Consider the following 18,030-nt stretch of genomic DNA (forward strand, 5'->3'; position numbering starts at 1 on the left):
AGTTTGTGATCCTGCAGCCTGTGCTGGACTGTGCTTCACTTTCATGATAGTGTGATGGATTTTTCCTATTGACTTTCCAAGTTGATGTTGGCAGTTTCTTGACTGAGAGGTCTGGAAACCAATACTGTTGCCCACTTAGCAAGTCACCCCATGCCTGTCCCTGAATTATTAGAGCAGGTACTCCCTGGCCAGTTCTTGTCTCACCCCAATGTGACAGACAGATCTTTCCCATCTATCTTCCTAGTTGTTTTGGAAAATTATTTCACTCTATATTTTTGTAGATTCTGCCACTCTAGAATTTGTTTTGAGTAGTTATTTCAATGTATTTGAAGTAGTTTGGGGGAGAACTTGGGCTCTCCTAGCTTTACTCCATCACCTTTTCTCCTCCCAAGGCACTGCTTTTGCACCTCCCCCTAACACCCCCAGTTTATTCCCTATCCCACGCATCTCAATGACTTTTCCAAAATGTTTATCCATTCTCAAGAATCTCAAGGCATTCTCCTCTCCCTTAGCTAATTGAACCTAACTAATTATCTTCCAAACTCAATTAAAAAGTTTGCTCTTCTCACTTGGCCCCATCTCATACTACACAGCTAACTTTCCCCATTTTCTTCTTAAAGTTTCTCCTCTCATGTAAAGATGAACTTTCTCCTTAACAAGAAAAAATCTATTTTATATGCAACCTTTATCCCATCTCCTTACAACTTCACCCATTGTCCCCTCTATTATTCCAACTTTCTCCAATATTTATCTACCTAGATAATGGCTTCTCTGATGTCTACAAATGTGTTCCTATCACCTCCTCCATAAAAAAAAAAAAAAATCACTTGAACCTATGATCTCTCCCAACTATCATCCTGTCACTTTCCTAATCTTCATGGGTAAATTTACTGAGAAAATTGTCTATTCTTGCCCCCAGTCCTCTGATCAAAATTTAAAATATCTGCATGCTGCTTCCTGTCATCATTTAATTGAGTCTATTTCCCCAAAGTCACCAATGACCACCTAATTACCAAATCAATGGAGTTTTTCCCTCAATTCTCATTTTCTTTATCTTTAAGCTTTTGACACTGTTGATCACCTTCTGAATAATCCTCTCCAAGTGTTCACAGAATTGTTTTCTCCTGATTGTTATCCTACCTACCTCATGCTTCCTTTTCTCATTATGCTCTGCTGGTTCTTCAGTGAAGTCATATCAAATAATTGTAGGTAAGATGAGTTGCTAAGGAAGAGGAGAATTATAGAATTATATTTTGTTTTGCAAGGCAGTGGGGTTAAATGACTTGTCCAAGGTCACATAGCTAGGTGATTATTAAGTGCCTGAGGCCAGATTTGAACTCCTGACTCCAGGGTTGATGATTTATCCACTGCACCACCTAGCTGCCCACATGGAGGAGAATTATGAAAGGTTTCTTGTTGAGAATTAAATGTTCCTTTGAATATATAACAGGTCAAGTAAAAAGATAAGAGACAAAATGAAATGACATGAAGATGTTTATATGAGGAATTACAAATAGGACATATGTTTGAGTTCTTGAAGGGGAATAATGTGTAGTAAGACTGTAAATATAGAACTTTAAATTCCAAATAAAGTAGTTCATATTTATTCCTATAATTAATAGGGAGAGGATAAATATAATTGACAAGATAAGTGACATGATCATGGGCACTTAAAGGAAATCCTTTTGTACACTATACAGAGAATTTGGAAAGAGGAGAGGTCAGAATTGTCATGGTCAAAATAAACGCATTGTGGATAATTGATGAAACTTCAAATTAGCCAGGTAGTTCCTCAAATGAAAGATTCCAATGAAAATACAATAATCAATTCAAGCTCAATACAGTAGGTGCTGTCAAACCTCACAGTCTGTCTGCATAGCCTTAGAGAACTCAAAGCTAATTATAGCATTATAATGAGACATCTATTTAATATAAATAACAATGCTGGACAATGTGAGATTCATGTTCTTTTACCATTGTCTAACCTCTAGTGAAGTCAATAACAATCAGTGAAAAGTCCAGAATCAGAAACAAGATGGAAAGGAATAGAGACAAGAATCTAGCAAATTTACAGTCAGTCAATGAAATTAATTGATCAGCCCAAATTAATGCACAAAACCTTGTTTCTTTCCCCTCTTCTCCATTTCTATTGGACAGTTTTAAAAAGGGTTTTTTTTAAGACCTATAATCATTTGGAGGGTTTCTTTTTTTTAGTGAACTACCTAGAAAAAGCAGGTCCAGTTTATATTGCTAAAGTGACAGACCAGGGACTCCTTTAAGAACATTTTGTGGGTTAAAGTTCAAAACTAAACCAGTTCATTTTTTAAAAGAACTAGGGTATTGCCCTTACAAAATGTACAGATGAATCTAAACATCATTCATTTCCATTTAACTCTAAACACATTTGTTTAAACACCTTCTTCATTTTCATTGTAGTGCATGTAGTAGATATTTGGTAAATGCAAGGAAATAAAAATATACATTCTTTTAAATGAAAGAGATCTTATCCTTATGGAGCTTAATTTCAAGGGGAGGCATACAACTGTCAATTAGATTATTTATTTGGATGATCTCTAATAAACTCCTACTCCAGTACACTATACATAGAGAGAATCTTGACTTTTCTTGGAAATGTTGCCAGAATGTGTGATCAAGCTACTTTTGCCAAAGTTCAAAGGTTTGAAGTATAAATTTGGTAATTAACAGATGGCCCTAAACATCAATTAATCAAATTCAGACTCATCAGCAAGAGTTTAGATGAGTGAAGATGACTTACTGAGGCATAGAAAAAATCAGGAATTTATTGACACTGATGAAATCAGTGTTTTTGAAATATCACATAACCTTGAGAACATCTAAGGGAACAATAGGGTACTGTATATGGAGCCAGGAAGACCCATCTTCTTGTATTAAAATCTAACTTCAGATATTTACTAACTGTGTGACTATGGATAAGTCACTTAACCCCATTTCCCTGTAAAAGCATCTGGAGAAGGAAATGACAAATCATTCTAATATCGTTGTAGAGAAAACTTTAAATGAGGTCACAAAGAGACAAAACTGCAAGGACAGAACAGCAACTATAACATCGATCCAAGACAGGATGTTTATCATGAACACAACTATTAAAACATGGAGCCCAAACATTTTTTGAATGACCAAATAGGCTGAGGTACTCATGTCTTCCAGAAAAGTACTTCACAATCAAGGTTGAACAATAGAGAAGAAAATTGCACTATCTTACATTTAAAAAAAAAACTCATGAAATACATTTTTCTCTATAGTTCTAGAATAGAATATAATACCCAAAAATATATCTAAGGCTCCAAATCACAGACTAATACACCTACACCCAGAACATTCAGATTTGTGGTAATTGTACCAATGAAATCTTATGCAAGAACGCCCAACACAAACTCTAAAAAGATCATACAAGGACTAAGGTATCATTTATGAAATTAAACTTTCTTTGCTTTAACTTTCATGACTGAGATAGATCACTGTAAAATTGTAATTAGTATTTCTCACTCAATTGGATGGCTGACATTTTCAGGAATAACTCTTCAAGACTGAAACATTGGGGAAGGACAATAGAGAAAATTTCCTTCACTCGTGTTCTGCCAATGCCTTAGCATGGTGTCGTGTTGAACCTGGATATTTGAAGGTTATACAAAATTCTGTATGTCTCCATATGGTTGGAAGGACTCTCAATATGGTTTAGGGATGTCTGTTACATGAGAAAGAGCCTAGTCAAGTTTAGGTAGGACCATCAGCTGGCTAACCATAAGGCAACATCATTTTCTTCTAAATTTTTAAAAAAAGTTTCTTTATTTATTTTGAATTTTACAATGTTTCCTCTAATCTCACTTCCTTCCCCCTACCCCCCCATTGATCTAAGTTGAATGTGATAAGATAGAAATCATATCCTTAAGAGGAAAAAATAAAGTATAAGAGATAGCTAAATTACATAATAAGATAAGGCTTTTTAAAAAAATTAAATGTAACAGTCTTTGTTCTTTGTTTAAACTCCCCAATTCTTTCTCTGGATACAGATGGTATTCTCTATGGAAGATAGCCCAAAATTGAGCCTAATTGTTGCACTCATAGAATAAGCAAGTCGAACAAGGTTGATCATCATTAGGGTGTACAGTGTTCTGTTTCTACTCATCTTGTTCAGCATCAGTTCAAGCAAATCCTTCTAGGCTTCCCTGAATTCCCATCCCTCCTGGTTTCTAATAGAACAATAGTGTTCCATCACATACATATTCCACAATTTGTTCAGTCATTCCCCAATTGATAGAGGGCAATATCATTTTTAGCCAAAAGAAAGACTACCAAACAACTCTTAATGGACTTGCCATCTGCAAAGGAAATGGGGAAATCCTCCTGCAGATGAAATCAAGAAATAAAGTGGGCAGGAAATTTAGATGGCACAAGAGAAAGTTTTAAAGTTGAAGAGTGAACTTAGAGAAATTTCAATGCCTAGTCTCTTTTTTGTAGGAGAATTTATTTTAATGGTCCTTGTGTTTTTTTGTGAAAATTTAGGATATATTAGCTATTATGAAAGATTCCCAGTGCCAGAGGTTGTACAAGTAGCTAAGACCCACGAAATGCCGGTGGGACTGGAGCCACAAGAATGATGCACTTAATGATATACTGACCCTGAGTAAGACACTTAACCTTTCTTTGTCTCAGTTCCCTCATCAGTAAAATGGAGGGAATAATAGCAATTAATATTTCACCAAGCTGATGTATGAGTCAAATGAAATAATGTATATAATATGATTTTAAATTTTGAAATCCCACATAAACATGCTGCTGCTGCTGATGACAATAACCTTTACTTTCTCAGAAATGAAATTGTCAGCAAAACAAGTTAAGATTTTAATAGCTGTTATACCATTAATGGAATGAACTTCCAACAGAGGTCTATGCAATTGAATCACTACTCTATTTTTGCCTCCTCACATTTGTGAGTTTTATTAAGAAGTTAGCCATTTCTTTATTCTGTCTGAGAAATTTACATTTTATTTCTGCTGGTTTTGTAATCTGACACTTAGACAATAGAAGGTTCTGTATACTAATTCATCAATAAATATTTATTGAAGACTTCATATATGCATGAGTTGATTTGAGTAAATGGCTGGAAAGAGGAGTTCATTAAACTTGGTGGGTTCAAGAGTACACTAGGTGAAATTTATAATTTCTTTAAATAATCTACAAGACTGGTTTCAAAAAAGTGGAATCATATTTTCGGAAGATTTTAGTGATAATTAGCAAAATTTAAAACTGATTACATAAGTATTAATAATCAGCAATTGAACCCTTTTTCCAATGAGGCAGGGTAGTATAAAAAACACACTAGATTAAAAACATATCTCTTTGTTTACATCTCTGCTCCACTGATTATATGACTATGGATGAGACATATTTTCTAAGCTTCAGTTTATTCTTCTGAAATAACTGAATTTAACTACCTATCAGTTCGATGCTGGGAGCAAAGTATTTTTTTTAATAAAACAGGTAAATCATTATTATAAAGAGCAGTACTAAAAAGAAATCTACATATAAGCTCTAAAGTGTATAATTTAAATTTAGATAAAAGGAAATTATTTTAATCTTTATTAGACCTTGCTATCAATATAATTGAAAAAAAATTCCCTGGAGACCTCATATAGAAGACTACTTTGGATACTTACTAATTGTAACTAAGATCAAGTAACTTCACCTTTCTCAGTTTTATTCAGTTTAATCACCTTTAAAATGAGGATAGCAACTTTCTTGGAAGCTTCTAGTAAGTATCAAATGAGATAATTTCAGCCAAGGACCTTGCAAATGTGGAAGTACATTATATCCACTTGGATTAGGAATAGTTACATCAACTCATCATTGTCTTCATCTAACTAAGACACTACTAATCTTATGAAAATAAAGAAATTAGACTAGGCTCTTACAAGTCTTACTTAATTTTCAAAAACCTTGATAGATTTTCCATGAAACTCTCCTAGTTTTCTTCTTGGTTTCAGCAGTGTCATTTTAAGATATCCTATTAGGAATCTTTAAAATGCTCTTCCACCAAGCTAAAATGATTTAACATTCACAGAATAGTCTCATAAAACATACAATAGAATACAATAAATTTCACTTCTATTTTTCCAATGGTAGAAAATTGTGGACTCATTTTTCAAAACTGGCACTAAAATAACTTCATCTCTTTCTCAAATGTTTATATCATCTTACTTGATTTGGGGCAATGTGACAAACTGTACTTCAAATATTTTTGAAGGAGCTGACCTAAGAGTGAAGAGGTATCTATTTTGAATTGTCCAGATTCAGCAAACACAACAGCTGAAAACGTTTGAGGTCTAGTATTTATTAAAACATTAAATACAATAAAGTGGAGACAAAAAATTACTCACCATTTGATTCACATTAAGATAATTTTAACTCATCTAGACACTATTATTAAAATGCATAGTACTTTTATCTTCAGCAACTAAATACTTTAAAGTGACAGTGATAGGCATTGCACTGGACTGAAAGATTGAGATCTTAAAAATGTATTTTCATATTGTATATTGAAATAAACACAAAGGACTCAACACTTAAGCCACTGGAGTGAGTTTCTTGAGTCTCTATGTATAAGTAAATGTAACAAGTCAAACCATTTGTATTACTGTATTTTATTTGATCTATGCTTTGGAAAGTCATGTTTGTTGTTCTTAGCTGTCACAATAATTTCCAAAGATCTACTAAGGACAAGAGCGGGCTGTGTGAGCTATACGGTTAAAAACACTACCCATTATGGTAATGAAAACACACATCATCAATTTTTTACCTTCATTACTTTCTATATGCTCTTTGTTAACTGGTAACCTCTGCTAACAGTGTAATGCCTGGCATAGGAAGCAACCAACAAATCCTTGTTTCTTTGTCTTATCAATGTTTCTTTTGACTGTAATGTTTTCTTTTCACTGAGAATGATAACATTGTGACATGGTGCTTTCATTTTCCTAAGAGGAAAAACATATATAAAGTAATCTAAGTTTCTTGGGAATAGAACATGCCATTACTGGTTTTCTGATGATCAATTTAAAAGTATTTTAGTCTATACCTCCTATCATATGCTAACTTTTAAGATGTGATACAAATCTAATTTTAGTTGAAATGCTAAGATTAGAAGACATCTTCTACATGATACACACTCAAGTATTTATATAAAATTAATTGAAGTGATTTTCTAAAATTAGTGCATGCAAAAGTCAACCATATTCATTTAATTTTCAGAAATATAGATAAAGCTACATGAAATACTAAGTGTATATAAACAGCCATACTTTCTTCCCTAGGCCTCCTGCCAATTCTATGTTTTAAAATACAGGTGCATGGATAGATTCATGTTTATTTTTTAGTTTTTAATGTTGTTTTAATAAGTTGAATGACCATATGTTCAGTGGGTTAATGATGCTCTTTTGATTCACTCTGTTACTGGTAGTGATGACAATGCAGTTTTACCAAACTAGATTTCCCTATTTAAAAGTGCTACTTCAGAATCTAGGGAGAGATCTAATCTCTAATGTAGTTCATAAATATGTCACTTAAGAGAAGTCACCATAACTCTATCAAGTCATTAAGTTACCATGTAGTAAAACCTTACCCAGAAATGGGGGAAATATTGAGTGTTGAGCTTTTGTACCGAAGTCCTATGAGATATATATCTCATATAAGATTTTCTGAATCAATTGTTCAGAGAAATGCAATTTTTTCATATGTCACATCACAATTTTGTCTGCTTCTTGAATTCATGCAACGAATTGGGAAATATCTATACATTTCAATTTACTGCTGGTATTTTCCCATAGAATGCAAAAATTAAAAAAAAAGAAATTTTGATCTAATATATGTGATACACAAAAGTTAGGAACTCTTTAAGATATCTGTTGAATTCATTTGTTTTTATATTCTCCACTTCCAAAATGGAGATAAAAACATGTATCTCATAATAGTCCTAAAACTATCTAAAACAAAAAAGCTTAATCTTTCACATTGGAACAGAATAAATGTTTCATCCCAGAAGGGGGTTGCTTTAATTCTTAGAACAATAAACATTAAAATAGGTATTTTGACATATTCATAAAGAGTTTGATGAAACTAGGAATGATCACTTTTATTCCCTTCTAAACATCGAATATTCTTGAATTGCTTTAACCTCTTTGATGTTATCATCAAATATTGCCCTTAAAGATCTCATCCATTCCTACTATTTTCAAAAAGAGCCAATCTTTCCAGACAATGGACTTTAAAAATCAACACAACTTTATAGTTAAGTGATAAAATTTATGTTAAAGAAAATAAATCTTTAGTCATATTATAAATGAAATATCTAAATGAATGTAGGCTTTAAAATTTGCATAATTCAACCTCTGATTTGTGACTTCATTCTTGTATTTTAAATGCTCTACTATTTTTTAGAATTATAATACATAATAGAATTAATGGCTATTCTTATAAGGAGGAGGCATCTAAGTGGCACAGAGGATAGAGTGCTAGGCTTGAATTCAGGAGGGTTCATCTTCCTGAGTTTACATCTGTCTTCAAAAAGTTACTAGCTATATGACCCTGGGTAAATCACTTTACAGTATTTGCTTCAGTTTCTCACTTTTAAGCAAACTGGAGAAGGAAATAGCAAATCATTCCAGTATCTTTGCCAAGGAAACCCCAAATGGGGCCATGAAGAGTCAAACCCAAATGAAATGAATGAGTTGCTCTGAAATGAAAAGAGTAGGAGCCACTCTTCCGAAATATCTTATAAATATTTCTCATTTTAAAGATAATTTTACAGCTGTGATGATGCTAGGTGAAAATCTTTACACCAAATATGGTATTGTATATTCAATTAGAGAAATTTATTATTGATACATTTTACATCAAAATAGATAATTCAGGGGTGGCTAGGTGGCGCAGTGGATAAAGCACTGGCTCTGGAGTCAGGAGTACCTGGGTTCAAATCCGGGCTCAGACACTTAGTAATTACCTAGCTGTGTGGCCTTGGGTAAGCCACTTAACCCCATTTTCCTTGCAAAATCCTAAAAAAAAGATAATTCAACAAATATTTAAACCCAAATATTTACAGTTAAACAAAAAGGTATAAAAGAATGATTGGCATCAATAACAAGTCACTTTCTAATCTTGAGTTTTATTATCAATAAAGAGGAAATGAATTCCTTTCATATTTAAGATTCTGTGTTATATATTATCAGGTAAAATGAGTAAAACAAAGTCCCATTCTTGGAAAAACCTTTACTCCAATAGTTGCACAAACAAACAAACAACTCGGTAGAATATATATATATATATATATATATATATATATATATATATATATACATATATATATAGATAGATAGATAGATATATAGATGAAGATGATGAAACTTAAATGAAAGTGGGTTTGACTTAGTTATAATGAAATATCAATTTAAAAAGAATTGAGGTTGCCCCAGAGGATGTGAGAGAATGGAATTTGTAGCAAGGAATATTTTGACTCACCATACTTAACAATTAAATTTAGCCAAAGTGGAATGGAATGATTTGGGACATTCATTCCCCACCACCAGAGGTTGTTGGGAAATTATTGGATAAATACCAGTTGAATCTGCATCTAAGTGGTACAGTGTGCAGAGTACCAGACTTGGAATTAGGAAGACCTGAGTTTAAAACCTGGCTCCCATAATTACAAGTGATGTAATCCTGAGAATATCATTTAATTTTTCTGTCTTAATTTTCTTATTTGTAAAAAGAGGATGATGATAGCATCTACCTTCTAATATTGTTTTGTGGATCAAAGTGAAAATGCATATAAAAGGTTGTTAACTTTAAAATGATATATAAATGTAAGTTCTTCTTATTCTACAGAAACATTTTTTTTTGTTTAGTTAGTGTTTGAAGCTCTGAGATTCATTCCAGGATTTAGATTCTGTGATTCTGATGCTAGGGAGGTGAAGAAAGAATAAGATCCAGTGGTGGGAGGTCTAACTTTTTATAAAAGCAAAAGTGTTTTATATGGGCTGTGAAGACTGAATAGAATTTCTAAAGATGGAAATAAAAGGAAGTGTATTTCAGACAGAGAGAAAAGTATGAGCAGCCAAAAAATAGAGCCATGTAGAGAAGAGACCACCGAGAGTGTGAAAGAACAATCTAGTTCGGCCAGAATTTGGAACTGGAAAAATGAGTAAAATTTTATGGAGAGCCATGTTGTGTACATCTTTAAGAGTGTGGACATACATTGATAAAAAATTCATAGAAGCTTTTTGAAAAGAGAAGTGAAAGTATGAGATTGTGCACAAAAATGATTTTATTTTTTTGCAATTGATGGAAATTTGGGCACACTGAAAGTACAGAGGTCAGTTGAAAGCTGATTGCAAGAGTTCATATTAGAGAGGTAAAGACTCTGAATCAGATTGATGAGAGTAAGAATAGCAAGTGTTCAAAGATGTTTCAAATTTAGATTTTTAGCAAGAGGTCAAATGTTGGATCCATGAGAAGTTCTTCAAGATTTTTAACTGTTGGTTGCTTTTCTAGCAATAAATCTTGGTGTTCTTAACAGAAATAAGCAAGTCAAACAACTAAATGAAATTTGAGAAGGGGCTCAATGCCATTCAGGAATTATGCAAATATGGATTAGACTACTAGATTCTACAGTGGATAAGGCACAGAATTCAGAGTTAAGATGACCTGTGTTCAAATTCTATTTCCTATACTTGCTTGCTAGCTGTATAACCTTAGAAAAGTCATTTAGCTTCTACAAAAGTGGTATGATAACAGCAAATATCTCCCTAGGTTATTATGTTATCAAATAAGATAAAATATGAGGGATTTTGCAAACCTTAGAAACTAAATAAAAGTTAACTTATTATTATTTTTAAGTGCAAGTAACTGATCTAATTTGCCACTAAATACTGTGACAATATAATGCAATAAGTAGGTAAGAGTGCTGAACTTGGATTCCAGAGTATTTGGTTTCATTCCCACTGAAAATTAAACCATTTATTATTATTTTTATTACTATTATTAAGACTAATTATTCTCATTCTCATTCTTCTCATTTTCCAGTCCATGGAATTTAGCACAGTCCTAAGAAAAGTTATTGTCCTGCTAATGTTCTTTTATGTCTAACTGTAAGGAAAGCAGCAATATAGTCTTTGTAGTAGAATAAAATATTTTATAATAACTTTTTCTATAGACTCACTGAGGGAAGCTGTGAGACAACTCCCATAGCAGAGAAGATGAGGAATATATTATCTAGTTCTTAATGTTGGTTTTGATTTTTTTTTAAATTTTTACTCTGAGATACAAAGAAAAATAAAATTATTTTCCCCCTGTAGGGACATTGTAGTAAGATAAGGAGATAAGATGTATAAGAAAACTACTAAAGCATAAATAATATTGAGAGGTTTACAGGGATATCCAATAAGAAAAGAACAAAATGATATATTATATAAGAAGAGAAATAACTCCCTTATGAAATGTCAGAGTCATATGAGGCTTTCATGGAAAGTTTGCTATTTAATGGAGAAAGGCGACTAGTTTGCTTTAAAGAGTGGTTGATTTTGATAAACTTGTAGGATATCCAAGTGTATCCTTGAAAGGAATTTTAAGATTTGTGATTAGTGTTTGGGAGAAAGGTCAAAATTTTTTGAGAATAAAAATGTAAGTGATCTTCCTCAGAGGGTGAATTGAAGTCAAAGAATGAGATGTGCTCATCAAGGAAGAGCATATGAAGGTACAAAAGAACGAGGTTCAAGAGGAAGACCTAAATAAAATGTATATGTATGTATGTATGTATGTATGTATACACATATGTGCACACATTTATGTGTATGTATTTTTGCAAGGCAATGTGGTAAAGTGACTTGCCCGGAGTCACACAGCTAGGTAATCATTAAGCACAAAAGGCTAAATTTGAACTCAGGTCCTCCTGTGCCAGCTTTATCCCACTATGCCACCTAGCTGCCCCAATAATATGTATATTTAATGGGAAAAGGGAGATAGAAGATCTAACAATGAAGATTTGTGTTTGGAGACAAAAAATTAAGGATAATGTGGCATCATAGAAGATAAAAGAGGAAAAAATATGCAGAAGGAATCTATGGTCAAAGTATAAGACAATAAAAAAGTCAACACAATGAAACCTGATAAAAGTATTATGCACTTGCCCATTAAGATGCCATTCACAAACTTCAAAAGAGTATTAGACTTGTTAGGTTAAGATAAGATTCCCAAGGATTTATTAATTTTCTATATGGGGGTAATTATTTGTCAATGTTGGGCACCACATGAGAAGGCTGATCACCAGATAATGACAATTGCTCAATCTATAATAACTAATGAAGGATGCCCATAAAGTCTCTCCCTTCCCCCATAATTGCTAAGGTACTAAAGTAATCTGTTACTTAAGAAATGTATTTGTTCCAAGAAAGACCTAATAGTAGGTGAGGTTTGAGTTTCTGTTTGGGTAAATGATAAAGCATGGATGTTTGGTACATTGGAAAAAAAAACAATGAATTTGAAGTCTAGAAATCTGAATTTGAATTAAGTTCTGCCAAGTCTATGAATCTTATATAGGATATTTCATTTTAGCCCTTCATGCTAGTTTCCTCATAAAGAAATGAAAAAAAAAATACAGCATTATTTCTTGTGTCCCTTTCAAGTTCAAATTCTATGATTATAGGATGCCCTTCTCTTTACTAGTACCTTCTAATTCGAAGGTGTCTGGTTATGATTATCATTGAGTATCATTAATAATCAAGTATGGGAATTAATTTGTTTAGAGCTCACATTTAAGTATTGCCTTTCTCCATTATAATGTAACCTCCTTGATAGCAAACATCCATATTGTTTATGTTTGTATCCCTACCATAGTACTCAGCATCTAATAATTGCTTATTATCCTTTTCTTCCTTCTTTCCTTCTTTTCTCTCTTCTTCCTTCCCTCTCTCCCTCCTTCTCCCTTTCCCTTCCCCCTCTTCTCTTTTTTCCTTTCTTTCTTACATCTATATCTATATCTATATATTACATGAGCATGTTTAAATGCTTATTAGTTATGTTTGGGGATTTGTGTGTGTGTGTGTGTGTGTGTGTGTGTGTGTGTGTGTGTGTCCTCTCTGATGAGAAAAACTTAGCTTTTGTGAATATGAGATTTCAAATATATGCGTGCATACACTATCTATCTCCAGGAGCTCACTATCCAATGTATGAATCATCTATGTATCTCTAGGAGCTCACTTTCTAAAGGTTGGAACCATCTTATACTAGGGAACTCAGTGAATAAGGAATCACACTAGAGTAGAACTTTATGTGTGTAGAGGATGAGGGGGGGGGGGTCAGACTGGGAGGGGGAACCAGGGCTTTGAAATAGAAAAATCAAATAAAAAAAATCACATATCATGAAATATGAACTTATTGTTAAACTATGAGTGATCATTAACAATACAAATGGTTCTTTGATGGTTTCTTTAAATACCAAATTTAAAATATGATTAAATTTATCCCTCAAAAAAGATTTATGACTACATCTAACCTATGTCAAAAGTAACATCTATATATTTGAAGAGGTAGACAACACTCTCACACTGGGCAGAGAAATTTGAATATAGGTATAATTGTCAAGCTAATAAAAAAATTCAAAATTAATTATGGGCAAACAAAATAACAACTCAAAATTCATGTTGATATATATATATATGTGTATACACATACATATGTATATATATATATATATATATAAATACCAAGTATTTTCACATGATTAGCTACAACCCTCAAAAACAAGTTTGAAATCTCATTTTCACAAAAGCAAAGATTTTCTCATCAGACAGGATACACACACACACACACACACAGAATAAGAGAAGAGAAGAGAAGAGAAGAGAAGAGAAGAGAAGAGAAGAGAAGAGAAGAGAAGAGAAGAGAAGAGAAGAGAAGAGAAGAGACGAGAAGAGAAGAGAAGAGAAGAGAAGAGAAGAGAAGAGAAGAGAAGAGAAGAGAAGAGAAGAGAAGAGAAGAGAAGAGAAGAGAAGAGAAGAGAAGAGAAGAGAAGAGAAGAGAAGAGAAGAGAAAAGAGGAGACAGATCTATGCCAGAAAAATTAATACAACTGTCTAGAAAGAACTAGGTAGAGGATCTTCCTCATTAGGTTTAATCCTAGCAAAATACTTTCTAATTCATGTTAATGCTCAATGTTGAAGAGATTAGTCTCTGATGATTTCTGAATTGGATTTTAATCCCTTTGAAGAGCAAAATGGATTCTTGTTAGTTTTCTCTACTTTATTTCTTTTTCTGTTATTGTCTGTCACTGCACCTGTGGACCTAAGTGACTATCTCTCTTAATCTCCTCTCCCCTCCCCCATATCTGTCTCCTGCTTACTATCTTTATATTTGCTTTTATCTCTCTCTCTCCTTTGCTGGCCCCACTTATTTAAATCATTATTTCTCCATTTTCTCTCCTTCAGGGATTATATTGTTTTCTTCCCCTTTATTTAAACAGCTGTTTTTTTTTTAAAAAGACTCTTGAAAGGCTCACATCACTTCTTTTCCTTCCCCCACTATTGCCCTCATTACCTCTCTGATGAATTTCCAGGTAGTGATAAGGGGGAAAAACCCAAGCAATAAAAATCAAAAACTGCATCTTAAAAAAAGGATATGTAGAGGGAAAAGTCATACAGGACAGATCATTCCACAGATATTAACTTGAAATTACTTTTCAATGAAATATTCATATATTGGAAACCTTATTTTTCAATTCTGATCCCTGAATTTAGCTATAATTCCTTTCATCTCCAGTGTCTTTTCTCTAGTTAATATGCATTGACATATTGCCACCTCTGCAGCTTATTTATGCACCTGCAAGCATCAACAGATAATGGCCCTTTGGCCAAAATCATCTCCAAAGTGCATTGCCCTGTACAGAGAATGTTATCTTGGAATGAAAAATAAAAGTGGTTCTGCTTTATTAGTCTCACAGATCTGCAGTTTATTAAGATCGCAGCAATCACCAGTTCACAGGTTCTGATCAAAACATATGCAGAAGAGGTGAATAGTGCGTACTCTTTGATTTGACTACCAGGATTCAAAACTAGACTTAGAAACATTGGTAAGTTGAACTTTCCTTCATCCCCAGCTTTTTCCCAACACACACACACACACACACACAAACACACAAACACACACAAACATATTCACACTGATTCACATGCCCTTGTTCTGCTCCATCGAAAGTCACCAAATATCTAAGGGATATGACAATAAGAGAAAAAAATGCACTGTATGAGCGAAAGAAACTTATCCCCATCACTGTTCAGAAGAGAAAGGAAGAGCATTTCAACTAGAATTATGACGCTAAAACTGACTCAGGGTTAAGGAAATAACCTGCTGAGCCTATGACTGGCATGGACTAGCAGAATCTCTACCTCACCCTCCCTACAAGCTGATCTCTGGACAACCTCTAGACTGAAAAGTTCCAATTAAAGGGCAGCTTGTACAAATTCAGGTCGGCGAGACAGAAAAAGAGATAGATTATGAACTTTTTTTTTTTTTTTTTAATGACAGTACTCGGTACACGTATAGACACAGGTAGACCCCGGAGTGCATGGGCTGGTGCAGCGCAGCCACTGAGTATTCAGTCAAGGAGCCTCCAATTGCTCCTTGTTCCCAAGAGCTCCCAAGATCAGGACAAGCTCCTAATGAGACTGGCTCCTGGCGCTGCACAAAGGGCAAGCTGCCAGTCGGCTCTGCCCGTGGGTGGGAAACAAGAATGATCTGTCACCCGGGGACGCTCTGGCCCCAGGTGCCGGTTAGGAATTCCCCGGTCCTGCTACCCTTCCCCATACTCACTTCTCCGCTGTCCCAGTCTCGGTTCCCTTCTTCTGCCCCGTTCTACTTCAGTTCCACCAGCTCTCTCAGAGTCCGGCTCCGCGCATCTGTCTCCCTTCTCCTATCCCCCGTCCCATTTGGTCTCGTGTCCCGTGATGATCCCAAACAACTCCTCCCCTCCCCCGCCGATGACCCTAGACATCTCCTTCCCCCACCTAGCCACTTCCAGACCCCCCGCCACTATTCCTTACAGGGCAGGACTACCCCCTCTCTTTCTGTTCCTAACGTCTGGGTCTGAGCAGAATACTCAAGGGGAACAAAACCACCCCATTCCCAGAGCTCTCGCAAGCTGCTTGGTGGGGTGCCAGGCTGCAGCGCTGAGACTTCACCCCCCCCCAGTCCCTGGCTTCGTTTATCCCACGCTGGCAGTGCCCTTTTGGAGGATCTGGCAGCCTCTGTAGGAGGTTGCCCACCACCGAGCCTCCCCACTTTTCAGTCACGACAATCTGCACTCACCAGCCGCCAGAGCCACAGTTCTTTCCCCTCAGCCCTGACGCGCACAATCTCGCACACAGCTCAGTGTTACCCCCTCCGACCCAGGAAGGCTGGTCCAGTCACTGGGCACGCTTTTTATCCCGCCAGACGGCGGCTCTCAGGTGGGGAGGAGGGCGCGCGAGCCATGGGGCTGGGTATCCCCCGCCCTCTCCGAGCGCCCCCTCCCACTCATCCCTCCTCCCCACCCGCCCAGCTTCGCCTCCACAGCCCCGCGCGGCAGAGGCGGGGGTGGGGGACTCACCTCCCGGGAACAAGGTGACCGAGCCGCTGCACCCCAGGGCAGCCAGCGGAGCAGCGGGCAGCGCCTCGCCAGCGGGCGGCCAGGTCCGGGCACCGCCGCTCCCCTGGGCGCCCGCTTCCCGGAGGGCTGCGGCCGCCCCTCTCTGGCGTCTCTACGCGCCCCGGGAGCCCTGCGGCGCCCCGAGCGCCACGGGGAGCCCCGGGCGCGGGGCAGCAGTTTCGCAGGCTCCGGGGAGTCCAGAAAGGGGCCAAGCGAGAGGCGGGGAGCAGCTTACAGGGGCAGCAGGGCGGGCTGCGATTCGAGGAGCCGGGAGCCCAGCGGCTGGCAAGCCGGATGGCCGCTGTGGGCGCCTGTCCGCCCAGGGAGCATGGCAGCGGGCGAGCCTGGGAGGACAGCTGCCCGGCTCCCCAGGAGGTGGGAGGCGAGGAGCCGGGAGGAAGGCAGCAAAAGGCGCCCCGAGCCCAGCGCCGCCACGCCAGCCGACTGCCTCCGCCGCGGTCAGGGATGCTGCCGCTGCCCACCCCGTGGCGCTCCCGACACTGGCCGCCGGCCCCGGGCTGGGCTCGGAGGCAGATACGGTGTGTGCGGGCGCCAGAAGCTGGAGGAAACACAGAGCTCACACTAGGTTGACAGGAATTTACCGCCCTGCACTGGGAAAAGGCGGCTCCCCCTGGTCCTAAAGACATCCTGTCCTCACTCTCTTGGTACTGAGGTCCCCACCGCGGCCCCGTCCAGTCCCCCAATACCCGCTTCTGACTATTGGCCAGATTAACCGGAGTTGAACTCTCCACCTACGACCTGTTGTAAAACAAAAGATGGAGAAGGGCTATCCATAGTCTCCCTATCTACCGTCCCCAAACTGTCTTTATAGTAATGATATTGAGTTCATAATATGCCGAAGGGACCTTAGAGGTCATGTACTCCACCCTTCTACCCAGGAAATATTCATTTCTTCAGCTTTATCGAAAAACCTAGGCACGGCACATGGAAATAATTCACTTTCTTGACCGCTGCTTCTCCTCTACAATGTTCAATTTGTTTGCTGTTGTTGTGGTTGTTTTCCTTTTGGTCTAAGTGAAAGTCTACATAGTCCTGGTAACTGATATAGGCTGTTGGCCCTTTGACACCTGCTGAATCTCTGAGGTCAAGGAAAAGGATTGTGAAACTCCTAGCTAAAAGATAGAAGTGTCTGGGCAGGGATAGGGAAGTTTCCAAAATCATGGTGAGTAGGGACAGCCCAGCTCTGTCGCTGGAGCATAAGCTAGCTGTGCAAAAAAGAAACAGAGTTGAAGCATGGACTTTGTTTTCTAGCCCAAACTGCATCATTTGTCTTTTCCTGCCTCATATCTATCTCCTGCTAGATTT

At 36.9% G+C, this 18,030-nt stretch overlaps 1 protein-coding gene across 3 annotated transcripts in view; it reads right to left on the minus strand.

Moving 5' to 3' along the window:
• SYNDIG1 (synapse differentiation inducing 1) overlaps positions 1 to 16,708 on the minus strand; it is a 305,302-nt gene extending 288,594 nt beyond the window's left edge. The window contains exon 1 of one of the 3 annotated variants that reach the window (XM_074209316.1): positions 16,666 to 16,708. The gene's annotated coding sequence lies outside the window, so the exon portion shown is untranslated. Of the gene's footprint in view, positions 1 to 15,890; positions 15,980 to 16,385; positions 16,492 to 16,665 lie in introns of those variants that run through there. The other 2 variants (XM_074209315.1, XM_074209318.1) reach the window with 2 other exon arrangements.
• Positions 16,709 to 18,030: the final 1,322 nt, after the last annotated feature.

This window comes from Macrotis lagotis, chromosome 1, assembly GCF_037893015.1.
Source record: "Macrotis lagotis isolate mMagLag1 chromosome 1, bilby.v1.9.chrom.fasta, whole genome shotgun sequence".
In the NCBI taxonomy this organism is placed as follows: domain Eukaryota; kingdom Metazoa; phylum Chordata; class Mammalia; order Peramelemorphia; family Peramelidae; genus Macrotis; species Macrotis lagotis.